The sequence below is a fragment of the Stomoxys calcitrans genome, chromosome 2 (genome assembly GCF_963082655.1).
Source record: "Stomoxys calcitrans chromosome 2, idStoCalc2.1, whole genome shotgun sequence".
NCBI classification, from domain to species: Eukaryota; Metazoa; Arthropoda; class Insecta; order Diptera; family Muscidae; genus Stomoxys; species Stomoxys calcitrans.
This window is the reverse complement of record NC_081553.1, coordinates 160,780,738-160,800,175: the sequence shown is the minus strand read 5'-3', so window position 1 is coordinate 160,800,175 and position 19,438 is coordinate 160,780,738. Positions and strand designations below refer to the sequence as shown.

The following is a 19,438-nucleotide window of genomic DNA, read 5'->3' as shown; positions in this document are numbered from 1 at the left end:
ACAAAGCTACTATTACTCATGGCCGGTTACAAAGCACTAAATGATTCAACAAAAAAATTTCGACGAAATTCTGTCATTCGCCAATCTTGTTTTCAGATTATTTGCATTGGAAGAAATATATATAAAACAATTTTATACTATATTTCATACCGATTATTTATGACATGTGAAGATCGAATAAAAACAACATACATAATTATTAAGTATGAACGACCCATTAAGTTTAAAGCAAATTAATCACATAAGTACCAAGTACTCAACTGTGGTGGAGTGAGTAACTAGACAAAGAAAAAAACAAATCAATGGCAATTTGTAATGTAATAAACATAAGAAAACTCGTGCGCTAGCCCAAGGAAAATTAAAATAGCATTGCAGCTTATATTAAGTGAGAGTTTTAAAAGGTGAACATCTCTCTAAATGCCACATCAAATTTGCTATGCAATGAAGGAAAGTGTATTGCATAAGGGCGATCTGCATCGATCGTAACAAAAGGTGGTCAGAAAAGGCAAAGCCTCAGCACAATATTTTGTTTAATTATTAAATACCACATTATTCATGCAGCGTAACGCCTTAAAAATATGTATTTTGATATTATAATGTTAATTTTAATTAAGTGTCAAAATTAAACAAAGTGTGATAATTTAATAAAGTGTTATGCAAATGTATCATGTTTTTCTTAATCGATTTTTTTTATTATCAAGGTATCTTAGAAGGATTCAGTGAGCTTTATTGGACATTACCGAAAATACAATTGAGATGTTCGGATAATATAAACACTTCTACCATTTAAGGTCTTGAGTTCATAAAAGGCACATCTCTTATCTTACTACTCTGAAATTTGTACATAGTCTTGTATGAGACTACACATTGGATGGGGTCATATATGGATATATGCAGCTGCCAAATAGACTGATCTTCAGATGTAAGGCCGCGAGTCTACACAAGTATATATATTATTGGTATCTCTGAAGTTTGAAATAAAATGTAGTGGATCATTCGATGCGCATTTCAAGTACAATCCAAAATTGTTTAAATATTTCCTTATATGTAAAATAGTTGCTCGTATTGTATAGGATAACAAACATGATATATCCAAAATTTGGCTCAGCTATACTTTATTCGTTTGTATGCTCAATTATGTCATTTCGTTCGCATCACATATCTATTTCTTTCACTAAAAAGTGTACTATTATTATTCCGCGTTAAACTTTATGACGATATAGCCATGTTTCTCCATTCTTCTGTCTGTTGAAATCACGGCACAGCTTAACGATATTGAGCTGAAACTTCGCAGACAATCTTTTTATACCCATCACCAAATATCAATATCCGACCCTATAAAATATATATATTCTTGATCGTCGTAAAAGTATAAGACGACCCAGCCATGTCCGTCCATCTGTCTGTTGAAATCAGGCTACAGCCTTTAAAAATAAAGATATTTAGCTGTAACTTTGCACATTTTCTGTTTTTATCCATAGGCAAGTGAAGTGGGCTATATCGGACTATATCTTGGTGTAGACCCCATATAAAACGATCTGCCGATTTAAGGTCTTAGGCCCATAAAAGCCGCATTTATTACTCGATTTTTGAGACAGAGTTGTGTTCGGTCACTAGACATCCTTGTTTAATTTGGACAAGATCGGTTTAGATTTCGATATAGCTGCCATATAGACCGATTTCTCGACTTAAGGTCTTGGGCCCATAAAAGGCTCGTTTATTGTCCGATTTTAGGGCAGTGAGTTGTGTTAGGTCACTCAATATCTTTCTTCAATTTGGCCAATACCAGTCCAGATTTGTATATAGCTGCTATATAGACCGATCTCTTGATTTGAGGTCTTGTGCACATGAAAGGCGAATTTATAATCTGATTTCGCTGAAATTTGGGACAATGAATTGTGTTAAGCACTTCAAAAATCTGTTTCCAATTTGGCTTAGACCGCTCTAGATTTGAATAAAGCTGCCATAAAAACCGATCTCTCTATTTTAGGTTTTGGGCACATAAAAGGCGCATTTATTGTCCGATTTCGTTGAAATTGGGGACAGTGAGTTGTGTTGGGTCCCTCAATATCTTTTCAATTTCAATTTTGCCCAGATCGGTTCAGATTAGGATATAGCTGCCATATGACCGATCTCTCGATCTAAGGTCTTGGGCCCAATTTACTATCTGATTTCGCTCTAACTTGACGAAGTGATTTATGTTTGGATTTTCGACATCCAGGGGTTATATGGTTCAGATCGGCATATATCTGGTTATAGCTGCCAACAAAATCAATATTTTGTTATTCAAAATTGAACATTGACTTTTATTTATTACACCAATCAATGTCCGTGCCGGGTTTGGTCCAAATCGTACATAGCTGCTATGGTTGCACAAAATATGCATCTTTTATCGGATTATGACGAAAGGTGGTTTACATATATACCCGAGGTGGCTGGTATCCAAAGTTCAGCCCGGCCGAACTTAATGCATTTTTACTTGTTTTATTTATGCAGGCTATAAAAATTGAAAAAATTAGTTGAAACGATCCATGCCAAATATGTAAACATCGGTATATTTAAGATATAGCTGTCTGTATCGGGTCGCATTCGGCTATAAAAAGGAGGCTCTTTATCATTGAGCTTAAACTTGAATCGAACAGCACCCATTGATGTGAGAAGTGTGCCCCTGTTCCTTAATGGAATGTTCATGGGCAAAATTGCAATTGAGTTGGCCTTTCTATATTCCTACCGAGTATGGCTAAGATGCAAATGCAAATTGCAAATTTGCCCATGAACATTCCATTAAGGAACAGGGACAAACTTCTCACATATCAATGAGTGCAGTCCGATTCAAGTTTAATCTCAATGATAAGGCACCTCCTTTTTATAGCCGAGTCCGAACGGCGTGCCTCAGTGCGACACTTCTTTCGGGAGAAGTATTTTCATGGCAAAGAACCTCACAAATGTTGCCAGCATTAGGAGGGGAAAACCACCGCTGAAAATTTTTTGGGATGTCGACGCCGGGATTTGAACCCATGCGTTCAGCGTCAAAGGCGGACATGCTAACCTGAGCTACGGTGGCCTCCATTATTTTGAATATAGCTGCCATTAATACTGATCTCTCGGATAAAAGCAGAGTTTATTGCCCTATTTCGCTGGAAGTTTGCACAGTAAGCTTTGTTAGTCTCTTCTACATCCGTTTTCTATATGGCTCAGATCAGTCTATATTTCTACAATGCTGCTATATAGACCAATATCCCAATTTGGGGTATTGGGTCCTAAAAGTCGTATTTTTTAACCCATTTCGCTGGAATTCGCCACAGTGTGCTATGCCAGGCTTTTCGACATGAGTGCTCTATATGGTTTAGATCGGTCTATATTTGGATATAGCGGCCATAGAGACCGATCACCCGATTTAAGTTTTTGGGCCCATAAAAGCTGTATTTTGTTGCCGATTATTCTGAGGTTGGGTACATTGGGCTGTAGTACACCTTCACATATCGTCCTGAAAATGGTAAAGATCAGGCTATATTTAGATATAACTACCACATAAACCAATATTCTGTTTTACCATTTTGAACGGTGAATTGTATTAGATTGCTCGACGTCGGTGTCGAATCCAAATGGGACCATATTTTGATACAGCCTATAGGTTCATATTTGTGAATTTATTCACAATATGTATTTAAATCAACTTCACAAAATAAATCATTCAAAATCACATTTACTTCCAATATTCAATATGTTTCAATTTCATCACAATAGCTGTTGTCCTCGAAAAGTAGTCAAAGTCGGTTGTCCTAAAACAACGGCGATGCGTAGAAATTGAAAATAAATTAAGCAGCGTTGGCAATCCTGTTTTACTTATATACAGCGTGATATTCAAGGACGCGTCCTCGAAAGTAACGATACATAAAGTAATGTACTCAAAAGTACCGGTAGGTAGTAAATCTGCGATAAATAGGCCCCAAATAGGGCAAAAAAGTTTTTTTTTATATAGAAAGGCTTAAAAAGTCGGGAGATAATTTTTAATCGGTCAAAACTCCGAAAATTTTTTGGTCCCCAAAAGTCAAGGTACACATACATATATATATATATATATATATATATATATATATATCTTAATCTGAACCAATTTCTATGAAATTCACCAGTAACGTCGAGAATCAAGAGAAAATCCTTGCTGGAAAATTTCGAGAGAATCGGTTAACAAATGACCACATTATTGTCCAAATAGTACGAACATATATAGCTATATTCAAATCTGAACCCACTTTTTTCTAGCCGGAAAATCATTCCTGTTACAAGTTTGAAGACGATCGGAAGAAAATTGCCGCTGTACTACAGTTGTGGTATGGGGTATAAAAATCGGATTCTTGTTGGCGGATGAAGAACTTTCCACCTATATATTTAATATGTAATTAGTAAAATGAAATGAAATGTAAATGAAATGTTTTAAATTTTTTCCATTTTTATACCCTCCACCATAAGATGGGGGTATACTAATTTCGTCATTCTGTTTGTAACTACTCGAAATATTCGTCTGAGACCCCATAAAGTATATATATTTTTGATCGTCGTGACGTTTTATGGCGATTTAGCCATGTCCGTTCGTCTGTTTGTCGAAAGCAAAATTTGCACAAATACTTCTTATTAGTGTAGGTCGGTTCGGATTGTAAATGGGCCATATTCGTCCATGTTTTGATATAGCTGCTACGTAAACCGATCTTGAATCTTGACTCTTGAGCCACGCGAGGGCGCAATTCTTATCCGGTTTGAATGAAAATTTGCACGAAGTATTTTGTTATGATATCCAATAACTGTGCCAAGTATGGTTCAAATCGGTCCATAACCTGATATATCTGCCATATAAACCGATCTGGGAACTTGACTTCTTGAGCCGCAATTATTATCCGATTTGCCTGAAGTTTTGTACGACGGATGCTCTCATGACCATAAACATATGTGTTTATTATGGTCTGAATCGGTCTATATCCTGATACAGCTCCCATATAAATCGATCTCTCTATTTCATTTCTTGAGCCCCCAAATTGCGCAATTTTTATTCGAATTGGCTGACATTTTACACAGGTCTCCAATATATATTTTCATTGTTGTCCGAACAGGAACATATCTTCATATCATTCTAATAGCAGTAGAGATGCCGGGAAAAGAACTCGACAAATGCGACCCATGGTGGAGGGTATATAAGATTCGGCCCGGCCGAACTTAGCACGCTTTTACTTGTTATATATATGTATGTTTAATATTTTGCCGCTTTTTTCCGAACATTCAACAAATTTTGTCTTCTAATAATATGCGGAACGCCTTTATTTTGATGTAGGTGCCTATGAAATGATAGCATCTGATTTAAAGTGTGACATTCTACACTGTAGATCTGGCACGGTGCATGAAATTCAACATTTTTCCGTTCTCTGTAGGCAAACACCAAAACAAACGGTGGTGGGGTTATTTTTTTGTACAAACGAACACAAAATTTCGATTTCATTGCGACATGTCGTGCGGCGACCTGGGTAGTATTTTGATGACTTTTTTTAATACCCACCACCGATAGGATCCGACCCTACAAAATATATATATTTATTATCCGAGTTTGCTGAAATTTGGGACAGTGAGTTGCGTAAGGTCCTTGGACATCCTTCGTTAATTTGGCCCAGATCGGTCAAGATTTGGAATAGCTGCCATATAGACCGATCCTCCGATTTAGGGTCTTCGACCCATAAAATCCACATTTATTATCCGATTTTGCTGAAATATGGGACCGTGAGTTAGCTTAGGCCCTTCAACATCCTTCGTCAATTTGGCCCAGATCGGTCCAGATTTTGATATAGCTGCCATATAGACCGATCCTCCGATCGGGTCTTAGTTTCATAAAAGCCACATTCATTATCCGATTTTGCTGAAATTTGGGACAGTAAGTTTCGTTAGGCCCTTCGACTTCCTTCGTTAATTTTGCCTAGTTCGGTTCAGATTTGGTTATAGCTGCCATATAGACCGATCCTTCGATTTAGGTTCTTAGGCTCATAAAAGCGACATTTATTATCCGATTTTGATGAAATTTCGGACAGTGAGTTGTGTTAGGCCCTTTGACATCATTCGTCAATTTGGCCCAGATCGGTTCAGATTTGGATATAGCTGCCATATAGACCGATCTGCCTATTTAGGGTCTTAGGACCATAAAAAACATATTTATTATCCAATTTTGCTGAAATTTTGGGACAGTGAGTTGTATTCGGGCCTTCGACAGCCTTCTTCAATTTGGCCCTAATCGGTTCAGAGTTGGATATAGCTGCCATATAGACCGATTTCTCGATTTATGGTTTTGGGCGCATTTAATGTCCGATGTCTCTGAAATTTGAGACAATGCTTTTTGTTAGGCTCTTCCACATTTTTCTGCAACTTGGCCTAAATCTGACCACATTTGGATATAGCTGCCATGTAGACCGATATCTTGATTTAAAGTCTTGGCCCCCAAAAAGGCGGTCCAAATCGGAACATATTTCGATACAACTACTATGGGACATAAGGTATAATTCTCACCGAATTTTGATGAAAAGTGGTTTACATATATACCCGAGGTGGTGGGTATCCAAAGTTCGGCCCGGCCGAACTTAATGCCTTTTTACTTGTTTTTTTTTTTTAATAATGCTAAAATATAAATTTCCGCTAGGCTTAATTTGTCACAAATTGGTTAAATAATTTCAACAGAATATTGTCCCGATTTCGACGACCGATTTTAAATGCTATTTACTTCCATAGCTTACTACGCACACAAACTGAATACATTAAGCATTTGCCCAAATTCTTCTTCGTACTTCATTTAAATCGACCGAAAATCGTTTTTTGGTGCTACTGATTAATTGCGTTTGCTAGAAATCTCACCTCTTTGAGATTTCCCAATTCAGGAAGTTTTCGAATTTGTATACCAACCACCGAAGGAAGGGGGTATATTCACTTTGTCATTCCGTTTGCAACACATCGAATTATCCATTTCCGACCCTATTAAGTATTTATATTCATGATCAGTGTAAAAATCTAAGACGATCTAGACATGTCCGTCCGTCTGTCTGTTGAAATCACGCTGCAGTCTTTAATAATAGAGATATTGAGCCGAAACCTTGCACAGATTAATTTTTTGTCCATAAGCAGGTTAAGCTCGAAGATGGGTTTTATCGGACTATATTTGAGACAGTGAGTTTTGTTAGGCCCTTCGACATCCTTCGTTTATTAGGCCCAGATCGGTTCAGATTTGGATATAGCTGCCATATAGACCGATCCTTCGATTTAAGGTTTTGGGCCTATAAAAGGCGCATTTTTTGTCCGATTTCGCCGAAATTTAGGACATTGCTTTGTGATGGGCTTTTGGACATTTTTCTGCAACTTGACCTAAATCGGTCCAGATTTGTATATAGCTGCCATGTAGACCCATATCTCGATTTAAAGTGTTGGCCCCATAAAAGGCACATTTATAATTCGATTTCACTGAATTTTGACACAGTGACTTATGTTAGGCTTTTCGACATCCTTATCGTATTTGGTTCAGATTGGTTTATTTTTAGATATAGCTACTAAAAAGATCAATATTTTGTTATACACAATTGGACAATGACTTGTACTTATTAGTATTTGGTCCGAATCGGAACATATTTCGATATAGCTGCTATGGTACATAAGGTATGCAATTTTCACCGGATTTTGATGAAAGGTGGTTTACATATATGCCCAAGGTGGTGGGTATTCAAAGTTCGGCCCGGCCGAACTTAACACCTTTTTACTAGTTTGTCAATATTTTGGGAATAACTGAACCTTAAGAAAATCATTATTCGTAAAATTGTTTTATTACCAAAGCATTTCTTTGCGAAAGTTTGAGAAAATTAAATGAGCCATAATGTGCATTTATTTTATGCATAAAAATGAAAAACGGTAAGAATATCACGATTTTCTTCAAAAAAATCACGTATTCTAAAAGTTGTAAATTTTGATTTTTTTCCAAATTAAAGTCTTTAGAAAAAAAATTTATATGTTTGTCTTTCGAGAAATTTTCAGAAAATTTTAACTTCAATGAAATTTTTGATAATATTTTGTTTAAAAAATTTCATATATTTTTTCTTAAAAAAAAATTATATTTGGTCTTTACAGCAAATTTAATTAAAATAGGTTTCAGAAATATTCTATTGAAAGTTGGTTTCGAAAAAACTTTCATTGAATTTTTTTTTTTTTGCAGAAAAAATTTTATTTATATTTTGTTTTTAGAAAATTTTCATTAAATTATTGTTTTGGAGATGTAGCGGGCCAAATTTTATCTTTAGGGGATTTTTCTCTGATATGCTTTTTAAAACAAATTTTAATTGAAAATTTCTCTAAAGAAATGTATCACCAGTTGATTTACAAGCTGTGTATAATAGCCTGGTTCTCTGGCATAGGGAGATATCCTCTTGTAACAGCATCTCATATATACCTTTGGGATGGAGGGACACGAAGGTAACTTTCATTCCAAAAGCAGGAATACCTTTTCACATGGAGGCGTAAGATTTTTGTCCCATTAGTCTGTCATTCATTATGCTGAAGACTCTTGAGAGGTTGATAGAAACATATCTTAGGGCAAAGATCCCTGGATGCCTTTGGATATTGTGGCTACCCAAATTGCAGCGACCACTGCCGTGCGGTTAACGGAACTTTCTCATTGGTCATGTGGCGGCCATGGACACTGTGTTATACTTGATACAATATCCGATGTTCCAGGCAGTGTGGATTACACCCTACCCGATCCGCTTTTTGATAAAAATTGCTGTGCCACTATTACTGACGGAACCGATTGGAACTACGATATCCCTGGTAACAGAATTACATAGACTTCTATACGGATGGTTCCAAATTAAACGACCAGGTGGGATTTGGGGTGAACTCTACAGATTTAGAACTGGTCATATCGAAGAGGTTACCCGACCACTGCAGTGTGTATCAAACGGACATCCTTGCAATTAGGGATTGGTGGAATGACTAAGATATAACGTCATTACGTCGATTGGCACAAATATCTCCTCAGACAGCCAGGCAGCCATTAAATCCCTGGAGAACGTATTTCTGAACACAAAAACCGCCCTCGACTGTCGCAGATCTCTCAACGAGATGGCTGAACAGTTCAAAATTCACCTGTTCTGGGTGCCGGCCCACAGAGATATCCCAGGGAATTCTAAAGCAAATGAGCTTGCGAGACTAGGAACTACCTTACACACTCTAGGGATACTGGAATCTGTGGGTATACCTCCAGCGACATGCAAGCAAAGTTTTTAGGACCAGGCCCGAAGGGAAACGAATGATAGATGGTCACAAAGAGGGGGCTGTAAGCATTCCAATACTATGTGGCCTCATCTAGACTTGAAGAGGTCAACCGCTTTGCTGTTATTGGCTAGAACAGACGTCTCAGTCATTGTGTCCGTTATGACAGGTCGGAAAACTTGCTATCGGCTGAAGGTTGCCAGCAACAACTTTTACAGAAGATGTGAAGACAGCGATGAAGGAGAGACTATAGAACACCTTTTGCGTGTGTATTCCGCACTGGCAGTCAGAAGGAGTTATACCTTAGATTTCTTTTTCTTTGAGAACCTGTCTGATTTAGTGGATGTGAACGTTCGCAAATTGTTGGACTTTTTAAAGTGATCTGGATGGTTCTCCCGATTTGACTTCTTGAGTCCTTACCAGCCGCAATTTTTCTGGATTTGGCTAAAATTTTGCATGCGGTATTCTGTTACGACTTCCAACAAGTGTGCCAATTACGGTCCAAGTCAGCTTCCATATAAACCGGTCTCTCGATCATCCTTGTTCGGTTCCTAGAAGCTTTAATTTTTGCTGTTTTGGCTGTAGAATAAAATTATGCCCTTCAACTAAATTTATTTTGTATAATTTTGAAAGGCTTTTTAAAAACAAGTAAATGTGTGCTATGTTAGGTTAACTTATATAAAGAAGTTAACCTAACATAGCACACATTTACTTGTTTTTAAAAAGCCTTTCAAAATTGTTGGTGATAATTGGGGATATTCACTTATAATTGACGATTTTTGGGTACAAGGGACGAGAAATACTGGCAACCCTGCCCCAAAAACCTACATCAATAAGATGTGTCTGTGCAAAATTTCAAGGCGACTTCCTTTATGCGTTCGACTGTTATCGTGATTTCGACAGACGGACGGACGAACAGACATGTCCAGGTCGACTCAAAATGTCCAGACGACCAAGAATATATGTATTCATTATGGGATCATATGGGATCCGTTTGTAACACATCGAAATATTGGCCGAAGACTCCATTAAATTTTTTATACCCTACACCAGTACTGTGGTACATGGTATTATATGCATTTGTTTGCAACGCTAAGAAGGAGAAGAGCTAGACCCATCGATAAGTATACGGATCGGCTTAGAATCACTTCCTGATTCGATTTAGCAATGTCCGTCCGTCTGTCTGTCTGTCCATGTATTCTTGTAATCCAGGTAAAGGTCGCATTTGTTGTCCGATGTTCACAAAATTTTGCACATGTGTCTTTTTTGGTCCAAGGACAAACGCTAATGATTTTGAAAAATCGGTTCAGATTTAGATATAGCTCCCATATATATCTTTCATTCGATATGCTCTTTTAAAGCTGTAGAAGCCACAATTTTAGTCCGATGCTTACAAAATTTGGCACGAAATGTTTTTTTAACGATTCAAAATGTTTGCAAAATTTGACTGAAATCGATTCAGTTTAGATATAGCTCCCATATATATCATTCATCCGATATGCCCTTTTAAAGCTGTAGGAGCCACAATCTTAGTGCGATCTCTACAAAATTTGTCACGAAGTGTTTTTTAATGGCGTCCCAATTAGTGTGCACAATTTCATCGAAATCGGTTAAGATTTAGATATAGCTTCCATATATAACTTTCGTCCTATTTGACCCATAAAAGATGTAGAAAGTGCAATATGTGTGGAAAATTTCATCATAATCGGATCAGATTTATATAAAGCTCCCATATATATCTTTCATCCGATATGGTCTTTTAAGTCTGCGGCAGGCACAATTTTGGTCCGATCTTTACAAAATTTGGCATGGAACGTCCTCATATGTGAGCAAAGTTCCATAAAAATCGGTTCAGATTTAGATATAGCTCCCATATATATTTTTCATCCGATATGGCCTTTTAAGGCTGTAGAAGCCACAATTTTAGTCCGATCTCTACAAAGTTTTTCATGAGATGGTTTAATTGACATCCCAATACGTGTGCAAAATTTCATCAAAATCGTATAAGGTTCTATCCAATATTTCAATAGGTATGCAAAATTAAAGTCTGACTAAATTTGGATATAAGTGCTATATATTAAAAGTATTACGTATACTCGGTGGTGTAGGGTATTATATAGTCGGCTCCGCCCGACTTTTGTCTTTTGTTTTTGGTCTGGCCAATATTTATTTGAGTTTGAAAGGGAATACCTAAGTTAGTATTTGCCCTATCCTAAGGTGAAGGGTATAAAATCAAAGAAATCACCACTGATAAAATCTACCACACTAAAACGAAATTATATTCTGTACTAGCCTATCTACAGGATAAAACATCTGGTCCGCGTTACTGGGGTCAGCTAGAGCACACACACACATGCACACACACATACTTGCATTGATAGCCTTGTATAAGAGAATTTATAAAAGAAATCATCTTTCGCCCGTACGAAGCGAAACAAACTCACCACGTGTGCCACAAAGCGACAAAGAGTCGTTGCCTTCAAAAATGTGTCCTCATCCGTCAGGCGCAGTGAGAGTTGATGTGGGGAAAAGTCGAACACATTCTCTCTTGCATTCGATTGTGGGCACCCAAGCAATAGCTGCGTACCTGACAACGGATATGTGGGCATATGCCATCGCTGCACATCAACGGCGAACTCTTTGAACAACACTCAGTGCGGGTATTTTGGTGTCGAGCTAATGGTGGCGCCTTTAGTCAAACGGGCTCCTTGGATACGTTGACATCGTGACGTCGGACATAAAGCCAAACCCCAGACAAAAGGCACCGCTCTCAGCGCAGCGCGCGCTTGTTGTGAATCTGTTACTATTTATTACCCATTTTCAATAAATAACAATAAAAAGTCCATTAAACGGAGCGAGAAGAAAATGAAAGATTTACTGTGAAACATCAAAATGAAAATATATTCCGGAGCTCGTGAGCAAATCGCGATTGTGTGAGTGCGAATAGCAAAGTAATTTCGAGTAAATCTCAGCCTTTGGTTTGGCGAAACACTTAAACAACACTGTGACCACAAAGCACAGATGCTGTTGACACGTATCAAGGCCGTCGTGAGTGGTGCTCTAGCAAATGCGGTGCGCGCGGGTTCGTGACGACTTGACACTATTTGCAAATTGTACGCTGAAGCGAAAAAAGACCCACTTGTCACAGCAGTTTTGATACAAAAAAAAATTTGTTCATGCTGGCTGCTGTGTGGATGTGCATCCATATGTTTGCTGCATGTATGTATGTCACTTAAGTTGTGCAAGTGCAAGTGAGCGTACGGGTATGCGTGAGTGCAAGTGTGGGGGCCGATCGCTAGTGCGAAAGTAATTGTGTGGAATCGCTTAAACGATTTATGCAAATCCCCCGCCTTCTTAGCCGAGTGAAGCTAACGACCTCAAAAGTTACGGCTTGCAAAACGATGTGAATAGATACGCGGTTGTGGTGGTGTGACAAAATCGACAAAACGATTTCAAATGTTTTAAGTTGTGATTATCACTTGCAGATTGGATAAGTTCGTATCCCATCAATCCTTAAGTGTTGTCAGTCTCAGTCTCCCTGCATTCTATTCCAGATGTGCTTCTAGTTGTATGCATGAGTGTGTCTGTTCGTTACTTGATTCTCTTCTTGTTGCCTTTCCCCCAATCACAATCACATACGGAATCAATCAAAAGTGAAGGTTGTGTGTGCTACTGCAATACCGTGACACTAAATGTCATGTCGAATTTAAGGATAACATAAGAATTCATAATTTACTCACATAAATATACAATTTGTTACGCAAATATTATCACAGTGATAAAAAAGCAGTGAAAATATTTCTTTCTGTTGATATTTGAATATTTGGAGCGCTAGCGAGGAGCACATCGAGAGCGAAGGTTTAGTGTAGCCCAGGACGATTTCGACAACAAACAAGGAAAGAACAACTACGAAATGATAATAATAATGTCGGTCGCAATGATGATGACGATGGAGATGGAGATGAAGTGTTTATACTGCCACAGCGACAAAAGTAATAGCTGCAAAAACAACGACAACCACGTACCCAAGGGAAAAATTTCATGTTGATTATTTGCGAAACAGAATCGGTGATAAATTGCCGTAAAGTACACGATAAAAGGAAAAAATTAACAGTGATAAAATTCAGTGCGAAAGTGAAAATCTACTCGTGTTTGTCAAGTGGCGTGCCAGCCTGTCTGACTGATGATCCCACCATCAACCCATCCGACACGCACATGCTCGGTCACAAGCGGCATTCCGATTTGACTTACCCCTCCCCCACAAGAGGGCTCAAAACAATCAAGTCAAGCAACGTAGAAAGGAGTGGAGCTCACACAGATAACAGCAAGAGGATACATTTGAGCCAGAGAAAATATTGTTAAGCGGCCTTTGGCCAAAGCAGAACTAAATGGTAATCTAACTTGTATAACCTTTAATAACAAATTCAAATTAGATGAAATGTCTTCTCACACAGATCCGTGCCGGGATAACATATATAGGTACTCAAGTTGGTGGGCTTGCGGTCATGGCTGCTCTTACCACAAAATGTCATTTTATTTGGACCATTAGTGTTTGTTGCCTTTACAGATGCCCACTATCAAATGACAATGGGTGGCAGCGTTCCATGCTTGCTTGCTATATTGTGGAATTTTCTCATACCGAACGGAAATTGAAAAATTCCGCACAAATTTCCGAAAACTAGTCAAATTAACTATCATCATGGTGTATACAACTAACAACAATGTTGTGAGGAGAACCCAAAAATCGGGCATTCCGTGAAGAGCGCGAGTCAATGCGAAATATTAAAATCACATTTCGCCATTGGCTTTACTCCAAAACCAAATTTGCACACTCAGGCAATGCTAATTTTGTGGCATTCATTTGCTTGCGGCGGAGTACAATAACAATTTGAATTTGGTATTTTATTTATGGGATACATAAAACGTATTTGATTAGGAATTCCAATGTATGGCAGATGTAGAAAAATTCTGATTGGTATCGCTATGATTCGATTTATACCATGCATACGAAAGCCTAATTAGTATACATTGGATATAAGCTAGAATCATACAAAACCAAATTAAATGCAGAGTTTCAAATATGTAGACCATAAGTATCTGTTTTATCGAGAGGAAATGGAACTTTCAATGAAAATTGTATTTGAATTCTACAATAAGGGGAAAAACAGAGCCTTCTGTAAACAGCCAGAACATATGGGTTGAGGATACTTATGAGTAGGGATCGGAATTGCATGCACACATGTTGTGATTCGTCCAAATAAAAAGAAGGAAGAGCGTGCTAAGTTCGGCCGGGCCGAATCTTATATACCCTCGCATTTGTCGAGTTTTTTACGCGGTATCTCTTTTAAGGCAAACAAAGAATAATGAATAAGAACAGTTATGCTCGTGGAGCTATATCAAGTTATAGTCTGATTCGGACCATAAATGAATTGAATGCTGAACATTGCAGAAGTCATTGTGTAATATTTCAGTCCATTCGGATAAGAATTGCACCTTGTAGGGGCTCAAGAAGCAAAATCGGGAGATCGGTTTATATGGGAGCTGTATCAAGCTATGAATCGATTCAGACCATATTAGAAACGTAGGTTGAAGGTCATGAGAGAAGCCGTTGTACAAAATTTGTGCCAAATCGGATGAGAATTGCGCCGGCTAGAGGCTGCAGAAATCAAGATCCCGGATCGGTTTATATGGCAGCTATATCAGGTTAATTACCGATTTGAGCCATACTAAGCGCAGTTGTTGGAAATGACACCAAAACACCGCGTGCAAAATTTCGTGCAAATCCATAGCAATACCTATTAGGAGAGAAATGTTAACATGACATAGTACTTCACAAATGTCGCCAGTATTAGGAGGGGATAACCACCGCTGAAAAATTGTTCTTGTGTTCTCGTCCGTATTCGAAACCAAGCGTTCATGATTTTATGGCAATATTAATCCAAATCGGATGAACATTTTTATGGGAGCTATGTCCAAACCTCAACGGATTTCTTCCAATATAAATAGGCTCTAGGCAAAAAAATATGCCTTTGCTAAATAAGCATGGACAGACACAAGGACATATTAATCGAACAAGAAAGTGATTCGGTGTCGATGCGTACACTTTCCAGGGAGAGGGAGATAGACTCCCTCTTCCTTCAGGGTGTTACAAACAAATGCATTAAGTTATAATACCCTGTTCCACAGTAGTGGCAGGGTGTAACAAGTAAAAACGTACTACGGTCGGCCGGGCCGAATCTTTGGTAACCACCACCCTTGATTATGTTAAAAATTTATAGTATTGGGTTGCCCAAAAAGTAATTGCGCATTTTTCATATAGTCGGCGTTGACATATTTTTTCACAGCTTGTGACTCTGTAATTGCATTCTTTCTTCTGTCAGTTATCAGCTGTTACTTTTAGCTTGCTTTAGAAAAAAAGTGTAAAAAAAGTATATTTGATTAAAGTTCAACCCAATATATATAGTATTGATATACAAAGACCAACCCAATATATATAGTATTAATATACAAAGCCCACCTAGGCTCCACTGTGCCAATACACAGGACATATATTTACTTACATTTGTAACCTGAACTTTTAGCTTTTACGGTTGCGTCTTGACTTACAAATTTGCTAGTGAAATTACCATGAAATTAAGTGTGCCAAAAGAAAGTCTGCTGAAAATGGGAAAGCAGTATTTTTTTATGTAAACGGCAAAAATTATCAGCTTTTTTCAAAAGGTACAAAATTGGCTTTACTCTAAATAAGGAACAAGCAAAACGGCGTTAAGTTCGGCTGGGCCGAACTTTGGATACCCACCACCTCGGGTATATATGTAAAACACCTTTCCTTGGGAGCTGTATCGAAATATATTCCGATTTGGACCAAATACTAATAAGTGCAAGTCATTGTTCAATTGTGCATAAAAAAATATTGATCTTTTTAATAGGTATATCTACAACTAAAGTGATCTGAAATATATATGACACGAATGTCGAAAAGCCTAACATAATTCACTGTGTCAAATTTCAGTGAAATTTGATTATAAATGCGCTTTTTATGTGGCCAAGATTTTAAATCGAGATATCGGTCTTTATTGCAGCTATATCCAAATCCGGACCGTTTTGAGCCAAGTTGCAGAAAAATTTCGAAGAGCCTAACACAACTCACTGTCCCAAATTTTGGCGAAATCGGACAATAAATGCGCCTTTTATGGCCCCAAAACCTTAAATCGAGAGATCGGTCTATATGGCAGCTATATCCAAATTTAAACAGATCTAAGCCAAATTGAAGAAGAATGTCAAAGGGTCCAACACAACTGACTATCCCAAATTTTGGCGACATCGGGCAATAAATGCGCCTTTTATTGGCCCAAAACCTTAAATCTAGAGATCGGTCTATATGGTTGCTATATTCAAATTTAAATCGATCTGAGCCAAATTGAAGAATGATGTCAAAGGGCCTAACACAACTCACTGTCGCAAATATCAGCGACATCGGACAATAAATGCGCCTTTTATGGGCTCAAAACCTTAAATCGAGAGATAGGTCTATATGGCAGCTGTATCCAAATATGAAGCGATCTGTGCCATATTGCAGAGGTATATCGAGGGGCATAACTTAACTCACTGTCATAAATTTCGTCGACATCGGACAATAAATGTGCCTTTTATGGGCCCAAAGCCTTAAATGGAGAGATCGGTCTATATGGCAGCTATATCCAAATTTGAACCGATCGGGCCAAATTGGAGAAGGATGTCTAAGGGCCTAACAAAACTCACTGTCCCATACATCGGCGACATCGGACAATAAATGCGCCTTTTATGGGCCCAAGACCTTTAATCGAGAGATCGGTCTATATGGCAGCTATACCCAAATCTGGACCGATCTGGGCCAAATTGAGGGAGGATGTTGAGTGGCCTAGCGCAACTCACTGCTCCAAAATCTGATTATAAATGTGGCTTTTATGGGCCTAAGACCCTAAATCGGCGGATCGGTCTATATGGGGGCTATATGAAGATATAGTCCGATATAGCCCATCTTCGAACTTAACCTGCCTATGGACAAAGAAAGATTCTGTGCAAATTTTCACCTAAATATCACTATTTTCAAAAGGCTATAGCGTGATTTCAACAGACAGACGGACGGACATGGCTAGATCGTCTTAGATTTTTACGCTGATCAAGAATATATGTACTTTATAAGGTCGGAAATGGATATTTCGATGTGTTGCAAACGGAATGACAAAATGAAAATACCCCCATCCATCGGTGGTGGGTATAAAAATTACTCTAAAAAGTTATATATTAAATCTTCTGTTTTTATACCCACCACAATAGGATAGGGGTATATTCATTTAGCCATTCCGTTTGCAGCACATCGAAATGTAAATTTCCGACTCTACAAAGTGTATATATTTCGGATTGTCGTAAAATTCTAAGACGATTTAACGATGCCAGTGAGTCGGTCCGTCCGTCTATTGTAATCACTCTACAGTCTTCAAAAATTAATATATTGAGCTGAAATTTGGCACAGATAAGTCATTTTGATGCACGCTGGTTTAGTTCTTGAATGGGCCAAGTCGGACCATATTTGGATATAGCTGCGATCTGCCGGTAAAGGGTCTAAGGCCCATAAATGCTTTATTTTTTCCGATTTCGATGACATTTGAATCAGTGAGTATGTTTGGGCCTTCCGACATCTGTCTCAAATATAGTTCAGATCGGACTATATTTAGATATAGCTGCCATATAGACCGATCTGCAGGTTAAGGGTCTAATGCCCATAAAACTGCATTTGTTACCCGATTTCATTGAAATTTGAAACAGTAAGTTATTTTAAGCCTGCCTACATCCAACGTTATGGTGTGGAACCCATAAAAGCTGCATTTATTACTCAATTTCTCTAAAATTTGAATCAGTGAGTTGTTTAAAGCCACTCGCCATATGACCCAAATATGGTTAAGATCGAACTGTATTAAGATATAGCTGTCATATATACCAACATGCTGAATATATCATATAGACCGATATGCTGAAGCTCATAAAAGCTTTATTAATTGCCCGATTTGAAATAGTGAGTTGTTATGAGTTTCCCGACATCCGACCCAAATATGAGTCAGATCAGACTATATAGATATAGCTGTCATATAGACCGATCTTCCAACTTAGGGTCTTAATCCCATAAAAAGCTGTTTTATTGTCTGAAAATGTGACTTATATATGAGTTCTAGGGACCTGAATAAAATATGATGTAGATATAACTACGGATATAGTAGTGGAGTTATTATAAAATAGGATGATTACAATATCCTTGTTTAATTTGGTCCAGATCGCTCTAGAATTCGTTATAGGTGCCATATAAAACGATCTCTCGTTTTAAAATCTTGGCCCTATAAAAAACGCATTTATTATCCGATTTCGTTAAAATTTGACGCAGTGACTTATGTTATTTGGGGTTGTTAGTGGAAGGTCGACCTCTCACATATTCTGTTTTATACCTACCATCATAGGATGGGGTATACTAGCCTTGTTATTTCGTTTGTAATCCCTCGAAATATTGACCTAGGACCCCATAAAGTATATATATATTCTTGATCGCCTCGACATTATGAGTCGATATAGCTATGTCCGGCCGACCGTCTGGCGAAATCACGACAGCGGTCGAACGCGTAAAGCTAGCCTCTTAAAATTTTGATGTAGATCCATGGGGATTGCAATAAGCCATATCGGTTCAGATTTGCATATAGTCCCCTCTTGAGTTATGGCTTCCAACATCCATGTCAATTATGATCCAAATCGGTCCACATACAGATATTGCCCCCATATGAACCGGTCCCCCGATTTGACTTCTCGAGCCCTTTGAAGCCTCAATTTTCATCCGATTTGTAATAATACTTTTATGAAGTTTTGTTCATTAGTAATGAGAAAATGTCCTTCTGAATGAAATCAGAAAGTTTTTTGCTTCACAATTCAAAAAATATCAATTAAAGCGAATATAGTACCACTCTTTATGGATAAATAAAACACTCTTCCCGCTAAATGATTTGTACTTTAACGTTAGCAGCGCCGACGCACATCCGAAATAGTGAACAAAGCTAACAAAATAAGTCATTTTAATTTTAAATAAATGTTTGTCGGAGTTCATAAATGTGATTTCATCAATATCCTAAAATCC

At 37.8% G+C, this 19,438-nt stretch overlaps 1 protein-coding gene across 3 annotated transcripts in view; it reads left to right on the top strand.

Annotated features, from left to right (window-relative positions):
• The first annotated feature begins 12,218 nt into the window (after positions 1–12,218).
• The window catches only part of LOC106082814 (protein eva-1), a 421,699-nt gene continuing 414,479 nt past the window's right edge, over positions 12,219–19,438 (top strand). Inside the window, exons 1-2 of one of the 3 annotated variants that reach the window (XM_059362193.1) lie at positions 12,219–12,776; positions 13,059–13,673. The gene's annotated coding sequence lies outside the window, so the exon portion shown is untranslated. Of the gene's footprint in view, positions 13,674–19,438 lie in introns of all 3 variants that reach the window. The other 2 variants (XM_059362192.1, XM_059362195.1) reach the window with 2 other exon arrangements.